Source organism: Trichosurus vulpecula, chromosome 4, assembly GCF_011100635.1.
Source record: "Trichosurus vulpecula isolate mTriVul1 chromosome 4, mTriVul1.pri, whole genome shotgun sequence".
In the NCBI taxonomy this organism is placed as follows: domain Eukaryota; kingdom Metazoa; phylum Chordata; class Mammalia; order Diprotodontia; family Phalangeridae; genus Trichosurus; species Trichosurus vulpecula.
The window spans coordinates 379302402-379324599 of NC_050576.1; the positions used below are offsets into that span (position 1 = coordinate 379302402).

At 35.6% G+C, this 22198-nt stretch overlaps 1 pseudogene; it reads right to left on the bottom strand.

Moving 5' to 3' along the window:
• The window catches only part of LOC118847289, a 34811-nt pseudogene extending 15360 nt beyond the window's left edge, over nucleotides 1-19451 (bottom strand).
• Between the last annotated feature and the right edge of the window lie 2747 nt (nucleotides 19452-22198).

The following is a 22198-nucleotide window of genomic DNA, read 5'->3' on the forward strand; positions in this document are numbered from 1 at the left end:
GTATTTTTTTTTCCTAATCTTTAAAATGGAATCAAAACATTTAGGTGCAAATCAAAACAATATGATGTACTCCCTGTGTGACCCTGGGCAAGTCTCTTCATCTCACCTGGCCTTACTTTCACCATCTATAAATGAAGAGGTTGCACTAGATGACCTGTAATGTCCCGTTTAGGCCTACCCCTATGATCATAATGTTAGATCAGTTTTATACTTTCCAAAGTATGATATAGCTAATCACTATAAGGCATAAAATAAAATAAAATAATATTTTCTTTACACTCCACTACTCTTAAAGATGTTATAAGCAAATATTTACATTTTAATGCCTTTTTTTTCATTTTTTTAGTATTGTCCCTAAAGCTTTTCCACATCACCTGCAAAAATATTATATTATATTTAATAATATATTTCTTTAGGTATATTTCAGACTTTGAAATGTATTTTACAATTTTTTAAATCTTGAGGTTTATCCATTTTTTAAAATATTGGAGTTTTGAGAATTCCAATTTTGCCTTCCCACATCCTAATTTCATGCCATAGGAAAATCTGATTAGTAGTGTTTTCATCATATATCCTAAATCTTTGAGAATATTGTTAAATGTTCTATAACCAAAGATTTAAGCTTGGATCATGACACTACAGACCTTCCTTCAAGTCATAATCATTTAATTAATTCTTTATCTATAGATTTAGATTCAATTGGTAGATCCAATCAATCCCATTCCTGTCCCAGGCCTAGCCCATGTAAGGCCATTTTAACCTTCATGGTAAAAATTCCCAAAGGGGCCAAGAGACCTTCCTAACCTATTGGCATATCCATCCCTTGATTGTACTGATCTGATGTGGATCCAGCATCTCTTGGAGTGCTGGGACATCCCAATGAGCTGATTCAATCGCCGCTTAACTATTTCTCTCTCTTTCTTTGTGTATGTGTATATACATATATACATACATATGTGTACATATATAGAGACATATACATATACATATAGGCATGTGTTTGTATAAAAATGTGCATTTTACCTTTATCAGGTTGAAAATCAATCTCTCCATGCTAGAGAAAAAAATGTGCTTCATTCTCTTTTTATTAATATTAAAACATCTTATGAATTCACAAGAACTAAGTGTTGTATTCCATTCTCCTCTTTCTTAGACAAGTAGATCCTGACCATTTCTTCCAGAAGTTCAGGGCACTTGGTTGCTCACTTCAATCCTATTGATTCTCCTTTATGCCCATGTTGAAAAGGACTGCACTCTTTCTTCATGGGCACAACAAACCAGGGAAATATAACCAAGTGGCCCTGTTTTAATGTCTTCCCTCAACTCGTTTATCTGTATCTAATGGTGATTTTATTTAAAAACAAACAAAAAAACTGCTCAAATTATCTCTCCAGCCAGTCAAAATAGCTAAACTGGTTCTTACAGGCTCTGATTCAAAGGAAGGTACTTAATGCAAACTCCAATTAGAATATGCTTCAGTAGGAGGATCAGAGATTCAGGGGCCTTGTGCCAGACTCCTATTCCTGCCTTGAAAACTGATCTGCTCTGGGTTCCTTGAAAGAACCTCTATGTGCCTTATCAACAAAATGAGACATTTTTCACATACTTGTGAAATTGGAAACTTTCTCTCTACCTACCACGCAGGGATGTTGAGAAGATGAATGAGAAATATGTAAAGTGTTCTGACCTCTACAGTAAAACCCCTTATCTAAAATTATTATCACTCTTAAGTGGCAGTAAAAGCAAAGTGAGTCTAAACATCCAAGAGACTTCTGCTCCAGACTGACTTCACTATAGAAATATTTCTATAAATAAACCAAACCAACTTACATATTCACAGTTCTTACCTGGCCATGTGAAAGATAAGAAGGGGAGCTCAATCTTTTCCACTGAAAAGAGATCTGTAGCTAATGTCTATGAGCAGACCATTGTACTTTGAAGAGGACAAAGCATCAAATTTCAGAAACTTTCTACCAAATATGTGAATAAACATTCTGTTATTCTCTTAGAGAGACTATTTGAGCATGCCAGTGTGAAAAATTAAAAATAAACATTGCTGCTAGAGATTATAAGGTATATAAGCTATTTTTTCTTACTTTTTCATTTCCAAAACATGAAGAATCTTTCATGGATGAAATATTAGCTTGTAAGTGTCATACCATATTTACTTGTTAAATATTTGCTTGGAAGTTTGGAAACTGCATCTTGTAAGTGTCATGTGCTAGGTTATCAAGGAAGCACTGTAATTACTGAGAGTCCTCCTACTTTAAAAGGTCATGCCCTCTATTACTGTAAATGCACTGAATCTTCAAGAAGAAATGACAAGTTGGTCAATGAACAAGGAAGACTAGAGACTTCTTGGGTAAAGGAAAAATCGGTTAGTAAAATTAGATGCTATTCAACAATGACAAATGGGTCCTTTGTACCAGCAAATCCATTGGCTCCTGCTTAGCTACAAACAAAGATTTCACTCTTGGAGAAGACAAAGTGTTCTTGGACATTGCTCAGAATGTACTGCCTTCATTTCTAGAGAACTGTTTGTCTGTCCTGCACCCTGTGGTAGGAGTAGGAGTATGAAAATGTTCTTTTTCCCATCTCTAAAGTTTATTCTCATACTGAAAGTCCTGCCCTATACCAACATATTCTAAGTAAAATGTTTTGAGATATACTTTCACTTTATCAAAATAATGGAAATTATTCTATCACTCTAACCAATGTTCCTTGTGCTTACCTCCACGCTATTGCCAATCTGCAGGAAAGGTAGTCTTGAAAATGGTTTTGTACCTTCATAGGCTTCCCTGGATCATTTTCTTTTCTTCCTTTCACATTTTATTCTGGTCTCACTGTCTTAGCCTAGTCTTCTTCTTTTTCTAAGACCCCAACTTACCCACTGTACCATCTGGAAATGTTATTAGCTGAATACCAATTATGTTTCTGCTGAAAGACCTGGGATTTTCTGAAATATTATTCTATGATGTATCATCCTATAGGATGTAATACTAAAACTGTCACATACTATATCACAATATTGCCAACTCTCATGGAACACCTGTGTAGGCCCCTCCATCAACTTATGATTACTGTCAACAACAGGTTAGCAATTGGAGGAAACAGTAAATATCACAGAATAATGGCATCTGACATGTCTCCACAGCTGGCAGAGACATGAAGAGATGAAAAGGTAACAAATAATATAGCTTTCATTTCACAGGGAAGCTAGGTACTGTACCATACAACATTTCAACTCCCTCTTAGACCTTCTGTGAGATTTTCTCATTTTGTTTCTAAGTTCAGTGAAATGAAGGAAGTCCATGTCTTATTTTATGATAACATGAGTATTCATTAAATACTGAATTGGATAGAGTTTCTATCTGTCCCTTCTATCTCGCCCTCTCTATCCCTCCCTTTTTGAGAAAGGAGAGAAACTGTATGTGTTCTAAGATTCCAAATTATAGATAAGACAAAGCTTTCATATTTCTCTTTAGTCCTACTCGGTCCCATTCTTTTGTCACTCCCAGTAGTATTCCCAGCAAGTGAGTTCTTCACTTCAGTGAGAGAAAAATAACAACTTTTGCAATGGAAGAGATGGGAAAAGATGTTCCAACATTTGGCAGTTAAATAGGAAAATAGCTGTCATTGAACAACCAGAAGCCATACCTATTGTTCTTCAATCTCACTTCATGTTAAACAACTGAATCCCTGCCCCTACACTGCAGACTTCTCCCAGGTTTCTGTAACCAGAATTGTCTTATATAATGTGTTTGTTGCTGTTCAGTCATTTTCAGTCATGTCCAATTCATTGTGACCTCATTTGGTATTTTCTTTCTAAAGATACTGGAGTGGTTTGCCATTTCCTTCTTTAGCTCATTTTATAGATGAGGGAACTGAGGCAAATAGGGTTAAATAACTTGACCAGGTTCATACATCCAGTAAGTGCCTGAGGCCAGATTTAAATTTAGGAAGATGAGTCTTCCTGACTTCAGGCCTGGCACTCTATCCCCTGCACCACCTAGTTGCCCCTTTATATAGCTAGAGTCATTTTATATAGGGGAATGACTGCTTTTCACCTCACATTTCAGATCCCCTTATGTGCCACTATTGGCAGACTCTTTACCTCCCTATTCAGAGGGCATTTAACTCAACATGTACTTTATTCATAAATTCTATGTATAAGTAAAACATGATAGTATGAAAAAGAACTGAAGTTGGAGCTAGAAAATTTGAAGTCCAGTATCTGGCACTTAATACCTTAGGCAAATCATGTAACTTCTTTAAATCCTGGTTTCATCATGAGCAAAACTGATTCCAGAAGGTGAAAATTAAATCGATTAACTGACAAGCATTTCTTAAGCACCTACTATGCGTTGGATATCACACTAGAAACTGAAAATACAAAAGGAAATAAAAAATGAAATAGTCCTTATACTCAAAGAACTTATATTCTGTCAGGAAAAGATATATACATCTATTAGCAAGGACATGCTATTCATCCCCAGCTCAAGACCCTATAGTTAAATTCTCAGTGTGAGAATTTGTATTTCAGTAACCAGCAAATGCTAAATAGATGCTTAATTCTTTGTTTAGTTGATGGTCTAGACTTAAGAATATGATGGAGAAATTATTTAAAATCAAATTAATATTAATTAATTAATAATAATTAAAATTTATATTAAAATTATATCATGGATCTTCCCCCCTCCCAGAATGATTGATTTGTAATATTTTCCAATTTCTGAGATGGAAACACTCACATTGAAAATTTTACAATTGACTCTTTCAAATCAGTTTGAACTGGCTTTAGCAAATCCTAAAGCTTCTGCTTTATCAAACCAAAAGAGAATAATATGAAAGAGTGTGAAACAAAGATATTTGGAGAAAGGTGAGAGCATTTCAGAAAATCAACTTTTACAAGATGGGGCTATACATGTCAGTACTAGCTCTCGCCAAGGTCAGAAAGGGTCAAAACCAGTGAGGGGGTACAATTTGGAGAGTTTTATAAAGACCATGGATTCAGAAGGAGGATGGCATGATACCAGAAAGTATATATGATGGGTAAAAAGGCAAATAACAATATAGAGCCCCCTGGTGTGTATGTTTATATTTATGTATACATGCATGTATGTGATATATATATATATATATATATGTGTGTGTGTGTGTGTGTGTGTGTGTGTGTGTGTGTGTGTGTGTGTATGTATATATAAAACAAATAGATTTGAAGAAAGGCACAAAACTAACAATTATATCCCTCAATGTAACTAAATTAAATTCTACCATTAAAATGAAATAAGACTAGAGGAATATATAGAGACATAAAATGCAATGATTTGCTACATATAAGAAACATATTTAAAACAAGAGGTAGAAAGTATTCCAATAAACGCCTTTTATGGAACAAATATAATTAGCATATCCAAGCCAAAGAAAAAGAAAGCATATAAAGAGAACTACAGGGTAAAAAATAACAGCAGTTACCATTTTTATATAGTGCAAAGCACTTTGCACATATTATAGTAGTTTCACAACAATTTCTCTGCTAGGGAGGTCTTATTAGCATCCCCATTTTATAGATGAGGGAACTGTGGTATAGAAAGGCTGAGTGATGTGATGAGGGTTACATAGCTAACAAGTGTCTGCGGTTAGTTGTGAACTCAAATACTTCCTCACCCCAGTCCAAGGCTCTATGCTCTAAACCACCTAGCTATCTCATGCATATTGATGAAAACATACAAAGTTTTTCTCAAGGAGACAGAATTAATATATACAGACAAAATTCAAGATTCAGAAGCTAAATTCATATTAGGGATGTAAAGACTGTTTAACATTAAGCAAAAAAACTTTTAAATTAATTATATGAATAATAAAAATAAAATACCTATAGGATGATTTAAACAGATGTTGAAAAATTCTTCAAGAGAATGAAGCACACTTTTATAGTAAAAACATGAAATATCATGAGCACGAAAAAGTCCTTTACCAACATGGTCAGAATATACATTTGAAACAAACAAAAAATATATCTCTGATTACAAATGCTTTCATTGCTTTTGATACAGATAACCTGGAAATAAGGATTCCATCTGTGTCATTATAATTGACATAGTTCTAAGAATACTAGCCAAAACATCTATCATAAAAAACACAAAATGAGAAAACACAAAAACATCAAATGAGAAAATCTAAAATTTTCCATTTCACAGGCATCTTGTGTTCTTAGTAAACCCTAAAGAAACAGCATAAAAAGCAATTTAAGTGATTAATATTTTCAATAAGAAAGGAAGACATAGTATACATGGGTTGAAGTGGCAAGCAAAGCTTTACAATTGGTTTTTCCTCTTGCTCAAAAGGAAGGCATTTCCTTTTGGCTATCAATTGTAATGTTCTACCTCAGTGTACCAGTATGTCTAGCCTATGTTCTATCCATGCCTATAAAGTAAAATAGAAAATACTTACAGAAAAATAGCATTGCTACAAAGTACTAGAAAAAGTAAGGAAAATGGGCTAAATTCCATTCAAAATATGTACAACTTGCACAAAATATCTGGAAGTTTGCCTATTAAAGAGATTTATAATGAAATATTTGGGTACAAAAGATCATTTACAGGAAAAATAAAAGCAGAATTAAGTAGTTGTAAAGGTATTCACTATGCTTGAATGGAGCATGTCAACACAATGAAAACTGCAAACCTACTTAAAATTTAGTACTATACCCATTCGGTAAGCAATGGAATACTTTTTTTTGTACTAGAAAAGAAATAAAATCTTTCTCCAATCATTAGAGATCTTGGAGAAAAAAAACTAAAAATGTCATTCAAATAGTGCATACAATGTAATGTTTAGCATAGGTCACTGAGCAGAGCAGAAGCTCAGTAAATGTTTTCTGACAGTATTTTTAGGGCCCCATTCTAAACATGGTTTAGATAGGACTAAATCCCCAATATTGTATTAATGTTGGGGGAAAAAGATTAAAGTTTTCCATTTGTCTCTACTGTTGAACATACAATTTTTGCATGTGATTAAAAAAACAGTTATGAGCTTTAATGGGTAATTTCAGTAAAGTGTTTTGATCTCCTGGGACATCTAATAAGCATAAAATAATTCTATAAGATACAGAGATGTGCATAGCTACCCATGTTACTAGTTTAACAAATGTCTGATACTGTTTTTTGTAGGTTCTTGGCTTGGTAAAACTCCAGAACTTTCTTTTCCTTTTCTTTTTACCCCCAAATACATCATCAACATTAAGGCTTTGAACTTCAAGACATGAGTTCTTTGCATTTAGAAACAGGACAAAGCACAGACATTATAAATGCTTCCTTGAAGACTTCTATGGTCTTCTATTACAGATGATAAAAATAAAATTCAAAATCACATAAACTTAATAAATACACTGTGACATATATGATATCAGAAATTCACATTTACTTGAATTGTTGCATACTTTCAGTGCATTTGGAAATTCAGTTTAATTCAGCATGCATTTAATAAATACCAAATGACAATACAAAGAGGAATAAAACATGGTTCTGCCCTTGAAATGGATACAAAGCTGCATAAAACTAAAGCATTCATGCAATTAGACCAGAGGTTCTTAACTTTTGTTTGTGTCATAGACCCTTTTGGCAGTCCAGTAAAGCCTATGAACACTTCTCGGAATGATGTTTTTAAATGAATAAAATAAAATGCAAAGGATAACAAAGAAAAAAAATAAATGGAAAGAATTATCCTTGTATCGATATCTATCTTTATATATGTTTGAGTAACTAGGTGGCACAGTGGATAGCATGTCAGACCTGGAGTCTCGAGGCCCTGAGTTTTAATCTGTCCTTGGACACTTACTACCTGTGTGACTCTCTGCCTCAGTTTTCTCATTTGTAAAATGAGCTAGAGAAGAAAATGGCAAATTACTCCAGTATCTTTGGCAAGAAAACCAGTGGGGTCACAAAGAAACAGACATGACTGAAAGTTATTAAATGTATCTGTTCATCTAAGTTCATATCTATTTGATCTCTAGATCTGCATCTAAATTTACACATGTATTTATTTATCTACTTGTATATGCATTTATGTAACATAATCTCTGTACACATATATAATTTATTAATGCAGTATATATGTATGTACATATTGTATTTCTGTATATATGCACTTTAATAGATTAAAATAGATTTAAGACTTTTTTTTAGTTCCAGTAAAAGCTTTTATTTACAAAAACTAAACTTGCAAAATGACTAGTAACTTTTGCCATACTCCTTGAGTACTATAATAAAAATATTGTCACATTCCTGATTTAACAGGTTTCCAAAATATTTTATATAAAGCAATATTTTAGAAAATTATTAGAACTTATCCAATTAGTATTTTAAGGCACAGTAAACATTTTTCCCCTCTGTTGCCCTTTGGTCAGTAGAGACAATTAGAAAAAAATGTATGAAAGGTTCAGAAACTTGGTGAATCAGGATATTCAATATTGTCCTTCAATTTCTCAGCATCTTCATCTATACTGCTTATGAGTACTATTTCCCAACCACTGTTTTCATGATCTCTTTTAAGACACTGGTTATGAATTTTTAACAGTCACTTTCTTGAGTGGTCTTGATTCCCTAAGTCAAGAGATTTATGCATAACTCCACATCTTGTTTCATCACCTTCTGGAAAATCAGGACTTTTTAGCATCAGAGTTGATTCACTCACCAGATGGAGTTTATGGTCAGTTTTACAGCAGTTTATAGAAATCTGCCTGACTTTTGAACAAAAAACACATGAATGAAAAAAATCCACAACTTGGGGGAAATGTTCCTAAAGTTTGACAGAGAAGGACATTATTCTCTTCTGTTTCCAGGTCATGGCTTCTTACTGCTGATATTAGAGACTTTGCTTTCTTAATTTGCTGCAAGTTCTTCTTTTAGTCTATTTATATCCTTTATTAATTTTTCTAATTGCTCACTCTATAATACTTGAGTACATATTTCCTTTAATATGTCTTGTTTAGCATCACGTAGTTCACTTGTCTTCTGTACTTCTTTTAAAGTTCCATCTTCATTACAAAATTCTGACCCATGTGCATGGACTGTTCGGCCAAAGGCAGTGGATGTACAGGAACTCAACACAGTCTTATATCCCTGCAGCTATGACATACCTAAGTTGGTCACCACTAAAGGCACTTCATGGAAAACTCCTTTCTGAAGTCTATATAATGCACCATCCAACCGATGGGTCAGCAGCTTTCTGTACCTATGCTTAGTAACAGAAAAACAAATCCCTGATTTGAAAGATGTTTTTGTAAATTTTTGTGAAGAATCATCTCTTGAAATGTCATCACTTGGTCTGAATTACGTCTGAATTTGTACCATCCAATAATGTTAATTTTGCAGTATGGGATGACCTTCTTCAGCTCCTGCTCATTTACTTCACCTATTGAGCTGTAAAAGCTGAAAAGCTTTGTATGTCAGTTGTATAAACACCTTCAACATCATTCAACTGAGAGTTGTAATGCCGTTCTTAGCTTCATCTTTCACTTCCCCGAGGAGAAAACCTTCCCCAAGATCATCGCTGAGGTGCCCTTGCCCTCCATGCTGTCTTTGAGTCCCTGGCCTCGAATACCTAGCCTCTCTACATGCTCTCCCACCACCTCCCTTTTTTCCAGGCCTGTGCAAGAATTAAGACTTTTTTTAACATATTGGTTGATGTAGGTATATTGTGTTTATATATTTATTGATTTATGTATATGTGTGTATGTGTATAATTACAGTATCATAAATGCATAGGGGATATTAAAATAAAATCGCATGAACAATTTGAGGGGCAGAGATCATTTCTAGATGAAGGGATCAGGGAAGGGTTTATGAATGAATGCCCTGTTTCTGTTGCTGTTTGGAGGAAGAAAGAAGGTAAATTAGCAGGCATAGGCTATGGTGAACACAGTGGCATGGAGGATATCATCTATTCAAGTAGAAAGATAATATGAACAGGCACATATAAGCCAAAGAGAAAAGAATGAAAATGAGAAAATATCTACATAACTCTGGCTTAAAACTGAAGAGCATAGAGGGATTTCATGTCAGGTAAAGCTAGAAAGTTATTGGAGAGGGGGCAAATTCTGAGAACTTTGGGTGTCATGCTATACAATTTCTTATTTTGTAGGAAATGGGAGCCAATTAAGTTTTTTGAACAGGGAGTTATGCAATTAAGAAGATTAAAAAGAGAGATTATTCTAGTTACAGTATGAAATATAGATTGAAGAGAGAAATGACTGTGAAGGACAGAACACTTAGCAAGGGATTCAAAAACTCTTGGAAAATGTTAACAAGGTCCTGAATTGGCTAAGGGAGAAATAATAATGTAAAGGAGACAACACATAATAGATAATGCCAAGACAGAATCAATGGGAGTACAAAGGACTAGTTGAGTGTGAGAATTAATGGAAAAAGAAAAGTCAAAGATGTCTCCAAAGTTTTGAACCAGGTAAATGGGATGATGTTGCTGTCATTAGCAAATATTTATCAAGTAATAACTATAAGCTATATGCTGATCATTGTCCTAGGCAATGAGTGAACTATAAATTTAAAATATGAAACCAAGTCTTTGCCTTCAGTAAGCTTCTAAGATATAAACATACTACATATGTTTGTGTTTGTGTATGTATGTGTGTGTGCATGTGTATCAAATGATAATACCTAGAAAATGCATTAGAGAATTACAAAAAGGATGTGATAAAGTCAGAGGGAGAAGATAAAGAAGCAATGAGGAAAGACTGTGGAAGGAATATAGATGAAGTATGGGTTCAAACGATGAATAAGAATTGTATAGACAAGGATAGAAAAGAATATTTCAGCATTAGAGAAGTGAAACATTTTTAGGCAACATATAATAGAAGATATTTGAAGTACAAAGACCCATCCAGCTGGCTGAAGCATAGTGTCTACAGAGCATAGGTAATAAGAGAGGATGTTGGAAATGTAAGGCGGTTTCACATTTTGTAGGACTTTTATTGTCAATGAAAGAAGTTACATCTTTAATCTGGAGGCAACAGGGAACCACTGAAGAATATTAAATAAAAATGTTGCATAACAAAATCTAGGCAGAAAAGAAATTATTTAAGGAGTAACATAAAATGTAAGTTCACAAGGAGAGGCAGTAAATGCAGGAAGATATATGCAGATGAGATTGCATTAGTGTAAGTACCTGATGGTATGGATTTATATAAGGGCAATGGCAATGAGAACATGGCAGAGAGAGTGAATACAAGAGATGTTGAAGGAGGTTGAATTGACAGGCCTTCTTTTTTAATTTATTTTTCATTTTCAACATTCATTTCCACAAGATTTTGAGTTACAAATTTTCTTTCCATCTTTACCCCCCCCCACCCGAGATGGCATATCTTCTGATTGCAATTTCCCCCAGTCTGCCCTCCATTCTATCAACCCACTCCCCACCCAAGCCTCTTTCCCCTTACTTTATTGTCAGGCAAGATAAATTTCTATAGCCTGTTGCCTGTATATCTTACTTCCCAGTTTCATGTAAAAACAATTTTTAAAAACATTTGTTTTTAGAATTTTGAGTTACAAATTCTCCCCTTCTTCCCTCCCCACCCATCCTCCCTGAGAAGGCAAGCAATTCAATATAGGTTATACATGTATCATCATGCAAAACACTTCCATAACAGTCATGTTCTGAAAGACTAGCTATATTTCCCTCCAACCTATCCTGTCCCCCTTTATTCATTTTTTTCTTTGACCCAATCCCATTTCAAAAGTGTTTGTTTTTGACTATCTCCTCCCCCAATATGCCCTTCTTTCTGTCATCCTCCCCTCTTATCCCCTTCCCCCCTACTTTCTTGTAGGGTAAAATTCCTAATTGAATGTGTATGTTATTCCCTCCTTAAATCAAATGTGATGAGAACAAGGTCCACTCATTCTCTTTCACCTACTCCCTCTTCCCTTCCATTATAATAGCTTTTTCTTGCCACTTTTTTCATTTCTTTTTTATATATTTTATTTAATATTTTACTTTTCAACATTGATTTCCACAAGATTTTGAGTTACAAATTTTCTACCCTCCCCCCATTCCAAGATGGCATATATTCTGATTGCTTCATTCCCCAGTCAGACCTCCCCTCTTTCAGCCCATTCCCCCCCCCATCCCCTTTTCCCTTAATTTCTTGTAGGGCAGGACAGATTTCTATGCCCTGTTCCCTATATATCTTGTTTCCCAGCTGCATGCAAAAAAATAATTTTTTAAGCATCTGCTTTTAAGACTTTGAAAAAAACTTCCAAATTCTCTCCCCTCTTCCCTTCCCACCCACCCTCCCTAGGAAGGCAAGCAATTCAAAATGGATCACACATGTATCATTACGCAAAACACTTCCACAATGCTTATGTTGTGAAAGGCTAACTATACTTCTTTCCATCCTATCCTGTCCCCCTTTATTCAATTTCTTCCCTTGACCCTGTCCCTTTTCAAATGTGTTTTCTTTTGATTACCTCCCTCCCCATCTGCCCTTTCTTCTATCATTGCCTCTTTTTTATACCCTTCCCCTTACTCTCCTGTGGAGTAAGATACCCAATTGAGTGTTTATGTTATTCCCTCCTCAAGTTTAATCCTATGAGAGTAAAATTCACTCATTCCTCCTCACCTGCCCCCTCTTCCCTTCCACCAGAACTGCTTTTTCTTGCCACTTTTATGTGAGATAATTTACCCCATTCTATCTCTTCCTTTCTCCCTCTCTCAATATATTCCTCTCTCACCCCTTAAATTTATTTCATTTTTTTAAGATATCATGGCTTCATATTCAACTCATCCTGTCCCCTCTGTCTATATTGCCTTCAACTCCCTTATACTGAGAAAGGTCTCTTGAATTATACACATCATCTTTCCATGTAGGAATATAAACATAACAGTTCAACTTTAGTAAGTCCCACATGAATTCTTTTTCTTGTTTACCTTTTCATGTTTCTCTTGATTCTTGAATTTGAAAGGCAAATTTTCTATTCAGCTCTGGCCTTTTCATTGAGAAAGCTTGAAAGTCCTCTATTTTATTGAAAGCCCATATTTTGCCTTGGAGCACTATATTCAGTTTTGCTGGGTAAGTGATGCTTGGTTTTAATCCTAGCTCCTTTGACCTCCAGAATATCATATTCCAAGCCCTTTGATCTCTTAATGTAGAAGCTGCTAGATCTTGTGTTTTTCTAATGTTGTTTTCCACAATACTCAAATTGTTTCTTTCTGGCTGCTTGCAGTATTTTCTCCTTGACCTGAAACTCTGGAATTTGGCAACAATATTCCTAGGAGTTTTCTTCTGGGAATCTTTTTCAAGAGGCGATCAGTGGATTCTTTCAATTTCTAGTTTACCTTCTGGTTCTAGAATATCAGGGCAGTTTTCCTTCATAATTTCTTGAAAGATGATGTCCAGGCTCTTTTTTGATCATGGCTTTCAGGTAGTCCAATAATTTTTAAATTATCTCTCCTGGATCTATTTTCCAATGAGATATTTAACCTTGTCTTCCATTTTTTTATTCCTTTGGTTATGTTTTAAAATATCTTAGTTTCTCATGAAGTCCCTAGCTTCCACTTGCTCCAATCTAATTTTTAAGGTGGTATTTTCTTTAGTGGTCTTTTGGACCTCCTTTTTCATTTTGCTACTTCTGCTTTTCAAGGAATTCTTCTCCTCATTGGCTTTTTGGAGCTCTTTTGCCCTTTGGGTTAGTCTATTCTTTAAGGTGTTATTTTCTTCAGTATTTTTTGCCTCTCCTTTAGCAAATCATTGACTTGTTTTTCATGGTTTTCTCACATCACTCTCATTTCTCTTCCCAATTTTTCCTCTACTTCTCTTACTTGCTTTTCCAAATCTTTTTTGAGCTCTTCCATGGCCTGAGTCCAATTCATATCTTTCTTGGAGGCTTTTGATGTAGGCTCTTTGACTTTGTTGACTTCTTCTGGCTGTATGATTTGATCTTCTTTGTCACCAAAAAAGGAATCTAGAGTTTGAGTTGGGTCTGAGTTTGAGTCTGAGTTCATTTTCACTGCCTATTCATGTTGCCAGCCAAGTACTTGACCCTTGTGCTTTTTGTCACAATATGACTGCTTCTAGAGTAGAGAGTACTTTGTCCCAAGTTTTAGGGTCCAAGCACTGCTGTTTTCAGAGGTACTTCTATTCTACCATCACCTCAGGCTCTGTCACAGCAGTGCTTCTCCTCCACCAAGAACCACCAACTAGGACCACAATTCAGCTTCAAGCAGGGCACAGCAAGAGAATCTGCCTTTGTGCCCACAAAGCTCTCCTTGCATTCCTGCTCTGATCTGCTGCTAGATTTCTCTCACCATGTGAGCCAAGGACTCGGGAAGCTGATGACACTGGAGCTCTGGAGGCAGCCTCAGAAGCTTCCTGCTCCTGCTACCACCACCACTGCATGACCACCTCCACCCCCAGACCTGGTGGCCAGACTGCTCTGAACTGGAATCTGTAGTTTCCCCCTAACCTGGTCTTTGGCGTTTGTGGGTTGAAAAGTCTGGTAACTGCCACAGCTCACTGTTTAATGGCCCCAAGGCCTGTTCCAGCTGGCTGACTCTGGGTCTGGTCTGTCCTGGCACAGCCCATGATGGGCTGCCTCCTGCTCTCAGCACAGTGAGATAGACCCTTCCTCACAACCATCCAGGTTCTCTTGGGCTGGATATCTGTTTCCCTCTGCTATTTCATGGGTTCTGCAGCTCTAGAATTTGTTCAGAGCCATTTTTACAGGAGTTTGGAGGGATTTGGATGGGAGCTTAAGCAAGTCCCTGCTTTCCTTCCACTATCTTGGCTCTGCCCCCTTTTTCTTGCCACTTTTATGTGAGACAATTTACCCCATTCTAGCTTTCCCTTTCTTTTTTCTTTTCTTTTTTGGGGGGCAGGGCATTTGGGGTTAAATGACTTACGCAAGGTCACACAGTTACCATGTATGTCAACTGTCTGAGGCTGGATTTGATCTCAGGTCCTGCAGACTCCAGGGCCAGTGCTCTACTCACTCTGCCACCTACTTGCCCCTCCCTTTCTTTTTTTACCGATATATTCCTCACTCACCCCTTCATTTTATTTTTAGATATCATCCCTTCATATTCAACTCACCCTGTGCCCTCTGTCTAAATATATATATATATATATATATGTATATATATATATGTATATATGCATATATGCATATATGCATATGTATATATATTCCCTTCAACTATCCTAATACTGAGAAAGGTCTCACGAGATACAAATATCATCTTTCCATGTAGGAATGTAAACAGTTCAACTTTCTTAAGTCCCTTATGATTTATCTTTCCTGTTTAGCTTTTCATAGTTCTCTTGATTCTTATACTTGATAATCAAATTTTCTATTCAGCTCTGGCCTTTTCATCAGGAATGCTTGAATGTCCTCTATTTCATTGAAAGCCTGTATTTTGCCCTTAAGTATTATACTCAGTTTTGCTGGGTACGTGATTCTTGGTGTTAATCCTAGCTCCTTTGATCTCCAGAATATCATATTCCAAGCCCTTTGATACTTTAGGGTAGAAGTTGCTAGATCTTGTGCTATTCTGATGATGTTTCCACAATACTGAAATTGTTTCTTTCTGGCTGCTTGCAGTATTTTCTCCTTGACCTGGGAACTCTCAAATTTGGCTACAATATTCCTAGGAGTTTTCTTTTTGGGATCTATTTCAAGAGGCAATCAGTGGATTCTTTCAATTTCTATTTTACCCTTTGGTTCTAGAATATCAGGGCAATACTTCTTGATAATTTATTGAAAGATGATATCTAGGCTCTTTTTTTGATCATGACTTCCAGCCAGTCCAATAATTCTTAAATTATCTTTCCTGGATCTATTTTCCAGGTCAGTGGTTTTTCCAATGAGATATTTCACATCATCTTCCATTTTTTCATTCTTTGGTTCTGTTTTATAATTTCCTGATTTCTCATAAAGTCACTAGCTTCCACTTGCTACATTCTAATTTTTAAGGCATTATTTTCTTCAGTGATCTTTGGGAAGTCCTTTTCCATTTGGCTAATTCTCCTTTTGAAAGCATTTTCTTCTGGCTTTTTGGACCCCTTTTGCAGTTTAGGTTAGTCTATTTTAAGGTGTCATTTTCTTCAGTATTTTTGGGTCACCTTTAGCAAGCTGTTGTCTTGTTTTTCATGATTTTCTTGCATAATTCTCATTTATCTTCCCAATTTTTCCTCTACTTCTCTTACTTGATTTTCCAACTCCTTTTTGAGTTCTTCCATGTCCTGAGCCCAATTCATATCTTTCTTGGAGGCTTTTGATGTAGGATCTTTGACTATGTTGAATTCTTCTGGCTGCATGTTTTGATCTTCTTTGCCACCAAAGTAAGATTCTATAGTCTGAGTCCTTTCACACTACCTGCTTATTTCCCCAGCAATTTACTTGACTTTTGAGCCTTTTTTCAGGGTATGACTGCTTTTAGAGTGGAGAGTGCTCTGTCCCAAGCTTCAGGTGTTTTGAACTGCTGTTTTCAGACCTACATCTCTTCTGAGGTGGTATGATACTCCTCTCCTGTCCTGTGCTCTGGTCTGTGAGTGCAAGCACTCCTTTCTGCCAGGTAACTGAAATGAGGACTCCCTCTCTGCAGCCATGATAGGCTCTGCCACACCAGTGCTCTTTCTCCCCAAGGACCACCAACCAAGACTGTGACCCAGATCCAAGCAAGGCAAAGCAAGAGAATCCTGCCTCACTTCCACCAAAGGGATCCGTGCACTTCTGCTCTGATCAGCCACTTGCTTTGCTTCACTCTTTGTGGGCCTGGAGCTCCAGAAGCAGCCACTGCTGTTGCTGCTGCCAGTGCTGCTGCTGCTGCTGCAGCCACTTCTGCTGTTCCAGGGCTGGGGCTGGACTGCCACCCTTCTCTCACCCAGGTCCAAAAATTTCCCTACTGACTTTCCTTGTTGTCTTTGTCATTTGTGGGTTGAGAAGTCTGGCAATCTCCACAGCTCAGGCAATCAGGGCCCTGAGTCCTGCTCTGCCCAGTCTGCTCAGGCCTGGTCTGTCCTGGCGCTGCTCACACTGGGCTGTACTCTGCTCCCAGTATGATGTGATAGACCCTTCCCAGCAACTATCCAGGCCATCTTTCGCTGAAGACTTATTTCACTCTGTCACTTTATGAGTTCAGTAGTTCTAGAATTTGTTTAGAGTCACTTTTTACAGGTATTTGGAGGGATTTGGGGAAGAGCTGAAGCAAGTCCCTGTTTTCACACTGCCATCTTGGCTCCACCCCCAATCCTGCCAGAACTTCATAACAGTAAGTGAGATAGAAAAGTCAAATTCAGGGTTTTAAAATATAATATAATGCAATGTATAATGTAATGTACAATGTAATATACAGGGTTAATAGTTATCTCATAGAGAAAGAGTGTAAATTCAAAATGAAGAGCAAGTTGAGCAGAGAAAAATAATAAGCTCTTCTTGGGATGTGTTGAGTGTGAATTGCCAGTGGGAAATATATGTGGCAGTATTTTTGAAACAGCTGAATATTAAAGTGTGACAATCATGAGAGACATAGGAGTGGAAGATATAGATTTGTTAATCATCTGAATAGAGTGATAATTAAAGTCATGGGAATGAATTAATGCACCAAAGAAGAGTGCATAAAAAAGAGAAGAGTACTGAGACTTGAAGGAAAAAAAAATACTGAGACTTTAGAAAATGAAGCAAAGGAGTTACAGGAGTGATTACAAAATGATGGGATCATATTTTTAAATATAGAAGAGGCCATATGAAGTAATCAAGTCTAACCTCCTCATTTTACAGGTGAGCAAAATGAGAGCAATAATATTTGACACTTATATAATATAAGAGGGAAAATGGCACAGTAAATAGAAAGCCAAGCCTCTCTTGTCAAGAATTCATATGGTTTAAGTTCTTCCTCTGATATACTAATGCTTTGTGACCTTGGGCAAGTTATTTTGCCTCACCAGGCCAAAGGCAATTAACACTAAGAATTTAAATCTGCAGAGCAGGTGCTGATTGGGAAAAGCTTCCTAAAGAAGGTGGTATTTGATAGTAAGAATACTTTCTTGTGCTGAACAAGATCATAGAAAATAAAAGAAAGAAACTGACTCTTTTAACTGCCAGGGAATAATGTTTTTCTTAAGTAAAATTCATTTCAGAAGCAGCTGGCTCAGCATCATCAAACTAGAATCTCGTTAGAGCAAACATAAAAAAGCAACATATTAGAGGAATGGCTGAAAGATGAAGAATTGCTAGGTAGAAGAAAAAGTTTTTTTTAACTTGACCTATTCAAACAAGCTGTTGATGTTAAAAAATAATAGAATTGGGAAAAAGAAGTAAAGACATTGCCTATAATTATTACCACTTAAAAAAAAGAAATATGACTGATATAGTCACTAAAATGAGGTCAAAATTCTATCCATAAACCACTTGATATCCTTTTCAAGTTAAGTGAACCACAGCCAATACCTTCTTTTGGTACAAACTCATTTGTAAGACAATTTAAAGGAAAATGACAAAATATTATAAGCCGTATATCATTATGATATGGCAAGAAAACAATGGAGGCTAACGCAAATCTTGAGAAAGCTTGATTTAAAAGCCAACTAAGCTTAGTACAAGAGCCTTATCAGTAAAATTGGTGGGAGAACTCTTTACATTTTTTTATCTATTAAAGAAAGTGTCACAAGAGTCAGTGTAGTTTTAAGATACAAAATCTTGAAATTTAAGTAATATTTCATTGATATTAAGCATACAGAATTTAAGAACATAAAACTATGAAGGGTGGCTACACCATCCCAAGTACATACTAAAGAAATCCATGTTGTAATCAATAATGCTGAAAAGGAAATTGCCCTTAGGAAATCTGGGTAAAGATAATATATTTTATAAAATTGCTGAGGAAGGGGGAAATATCTAAATACATGATCATATATATCCTCATATGAGAAAGAAGCCATCAATAACCACCATCCCATAATCTTCATTTTTTTAACATTTATACAAAATCTTTATAAAAATTATTTATACATATATTGGTAAAAATAAAAGAAACAAGGAAGCAAAAAATTGGTTTTGTTTTTTTTTCCCAAATGATTCTCTCCTGTTGATCATATTTTCATAATAATACAAATGATTGAAAGATGTAGAGCATGCAAAATCTCACTAGGTTTATTATCTGTTGATTAATAAATTACATTTAACTTAATGGTGTGAAATATAATCTTTAAATCTTTGTTCCATTGAAAAGGCTGTCACTAATTTATTTGCTAAGAATCAAAAGTAGCTTTTGTTCAATGATGCTCATTTAGCATAAAACAGAAATGTGTTCAAGTAAAGTTGTTTGCCAACATCATGGAGGATGTTCTTCATAGACTTTAAATGAATCAAGATATTCCCTTTTTAAGTTTATATTATATGCTAAGCCCCAAAATATTACAGAATCTTCTCAATTACTTCCATGGCTGATCCTCAACAGAATTTGAACTAACAATCCAACAAGGAAAAACAAAAATAGATGAAAAAAATAGTTGGGAAAAAAATAAAATGACTCTTGGCCAAAGTTGGACATGAAGATTAAGTAGGAATGGGCTACTATATCAAGCTAGCATATCAAAACTTTCATCTAAAGGAGTAATTGATGTTTGATAAGTTGGTCCCAGAAATGAATAAAGAAATTAACTTGGTTTTGAACTTTTTAGAAGTTGTACCATGCCTTCAATGATAAAGAAAATACACAATACCTATTTTTTCACACCGTTTTACTTCAAAATGATAATGTATTTGTGTGGAAATAAAACAGAAACACAGTAAATGTTTCTGCTCCTGTGTAAAACCACAAAGTAGTGTGAAAAAAACAAGTATATTTGGTTATTTAGAGATCCAAACTGATATAAAAAATAGAGTTTCAAAGTTGGAAGAAAGAACCTCCAACATGTACCTAAATAGGAATCCCTGACACACCAACCCAGAAGAACAATCACTCACTCTTACTAGAAAATCTTCGTTGAAGGGCTTTTCAAGTTTATTGAACCCCCAAGTCTTAAATATCGTAGGGTAAACTAAACAGACTTAAGAGGCATTTGAAGATGGGCAGAGTATCTGCTTTTGGAGAAGGAGTTAATCTGAAAAGACCCAGGTATATAGAAAAGGATGAGTCACATTGACGTTACTTTCCCCTTTGGTCTTTCCCTCTCAGATCTTTGCCCTCATGTCAGTTCTGGATTTTTTCAGATTAATTTCCTTATGTGAACAATTCACATCACAGTGAATAAATGTCACAAATTTCTCTTTATACTTTATTATATATACTTTACCTTTTATGTATGAAAATATTTACTTGTTAATAAAACAAAAAGATTATACTTGTTTGGGTGCTGTTCTTTTTATCTACCCATGTCAATGTCTCAAATTGCTGTTTCTTAGATAAGAGAGATTAAATAATTTATATTGACTTTGTGCAGTGCCAAGTATTACAATATTGGAAAGTAGATGCTTAATAAAGAGGTTTTGATGGCCTCACATAATATCCTTCTTTAACACTTCTTTCTAAGTCCCTAAATTTCATAATTTGGAGATTAACTTAGTAATGTATTAAAACTTTTGAAGTAAGTCCTTTCAATAAGAACTGTAATACTCTGATTTATACATGTATATACACACATGTGATATACATATGTACATGTTATATACATATGCATAATATATACACACAAAAGCCATGGTATAATATATATATATATATATATATATATATACATATATATATATATATTCATGTATATTTGTAATCAAATAATTTCATTGTACAAAGTATGTGTACTCAAAATAGTGCCCAAAATTTTTTTCTAATTAAAAATAGACATTTAGTTAAATTGTACACACACACACACACACGATTTGACAAAATGTCTATATCTAATAGAAGAAAAAATACTTGGAGATTAGTTTCTTCTCCCTGTAAACTCTCCTTTGCCCAGTCCTACCTCAATTATCCCTGTATCCAATAATACATATTTGTCAGATAGTTGGCTGAAGTTAGAGAAACCACCTGGATTTTGAATGTCTTCTCTGTGTGAAGATAACTAACCCACAAGATTCTCAGAGCTGTAATAATGGCTTCACTACAATCCCATCTCTGCCCTCACCACAGAAAATATGGCCCCATGGTATGAATTATCCCTTAGGAAAGAAGATTCATGATATAGATAGTGTCAATTTGACTTAAGTAGGACGCTTTACTTAATGAAAGCTTTGAATAATATCATATACACTGATTTTGATAAACATTGTCTATGTGTCTGTTGGTTAAGCAGTACAATACTGGGACAAAGGAGAAAATGCTTATGTGAATTTATTTTCTTTTATTTATTTATTTGATATATTTAGTTTTCAGCATCGATTTTCACAAGAGTTTGAGTTACAAATTTTCTCCCCATGTCTACCCTCCCCCCCCACTCCAAGATGGCATATATTCTGGTTGCCCTGTTCCCCAGTCTGCCCTCCCTTCTGTCACCCCAGTCCTCTCCCATCCCCTCTTCCCTTTCTTTCTTGTAGGGCAAGATAAATTTCTACACCCCATTGCCTGTGTATCTTATTTTCTAGTTACATGCAAAAACTTTTTTTTTTGTTTTTGAACATCTGTTTTTAAAACTTTGAATTCCAAATTCTCTCCCCTCTTCCCTTTCCACCCACCCTCCCTAAGAAGTCAAGCAATTCAACATAGGCCACATGTGTATCATTACGTATAACCCTTCCACAATACTCATGTTGTGAAAGACTAACTATATCTTGATCCTTCCCAACCCATCCCCCTTTCTTGAATTTTCTCCCTTGACCCTGTCCCCTTTTGAAAGTGTTTGTTTTTGATTACCTTCACCCCCATCTGCCCTCCCCTTCATCATCCCCCCTTTTTTATCTTCTTCCCTCTTCTTTCCTGTGGGGTAAGATACCCAATTGAGTATGTATGGTATTCCCTCCTCAGGGCAAATCTGATGAGAACAAGATTCACTCATTCTCCCCTTACTTGCCCTCTCCCCTCCTCCCACAGAACTGCTTCCTCTTGCCAACTTTATGCGAGATAATCAACCCCATTCTATCTCTCCCATTCTCACTCTCTCAATATATTCCTCTCTCATCCCTTAATTTGATTTTAGTTCGTTTAGATATCTTCCCTTCATCTTCAACTCAACTCACCCTGTGCCGTCTCT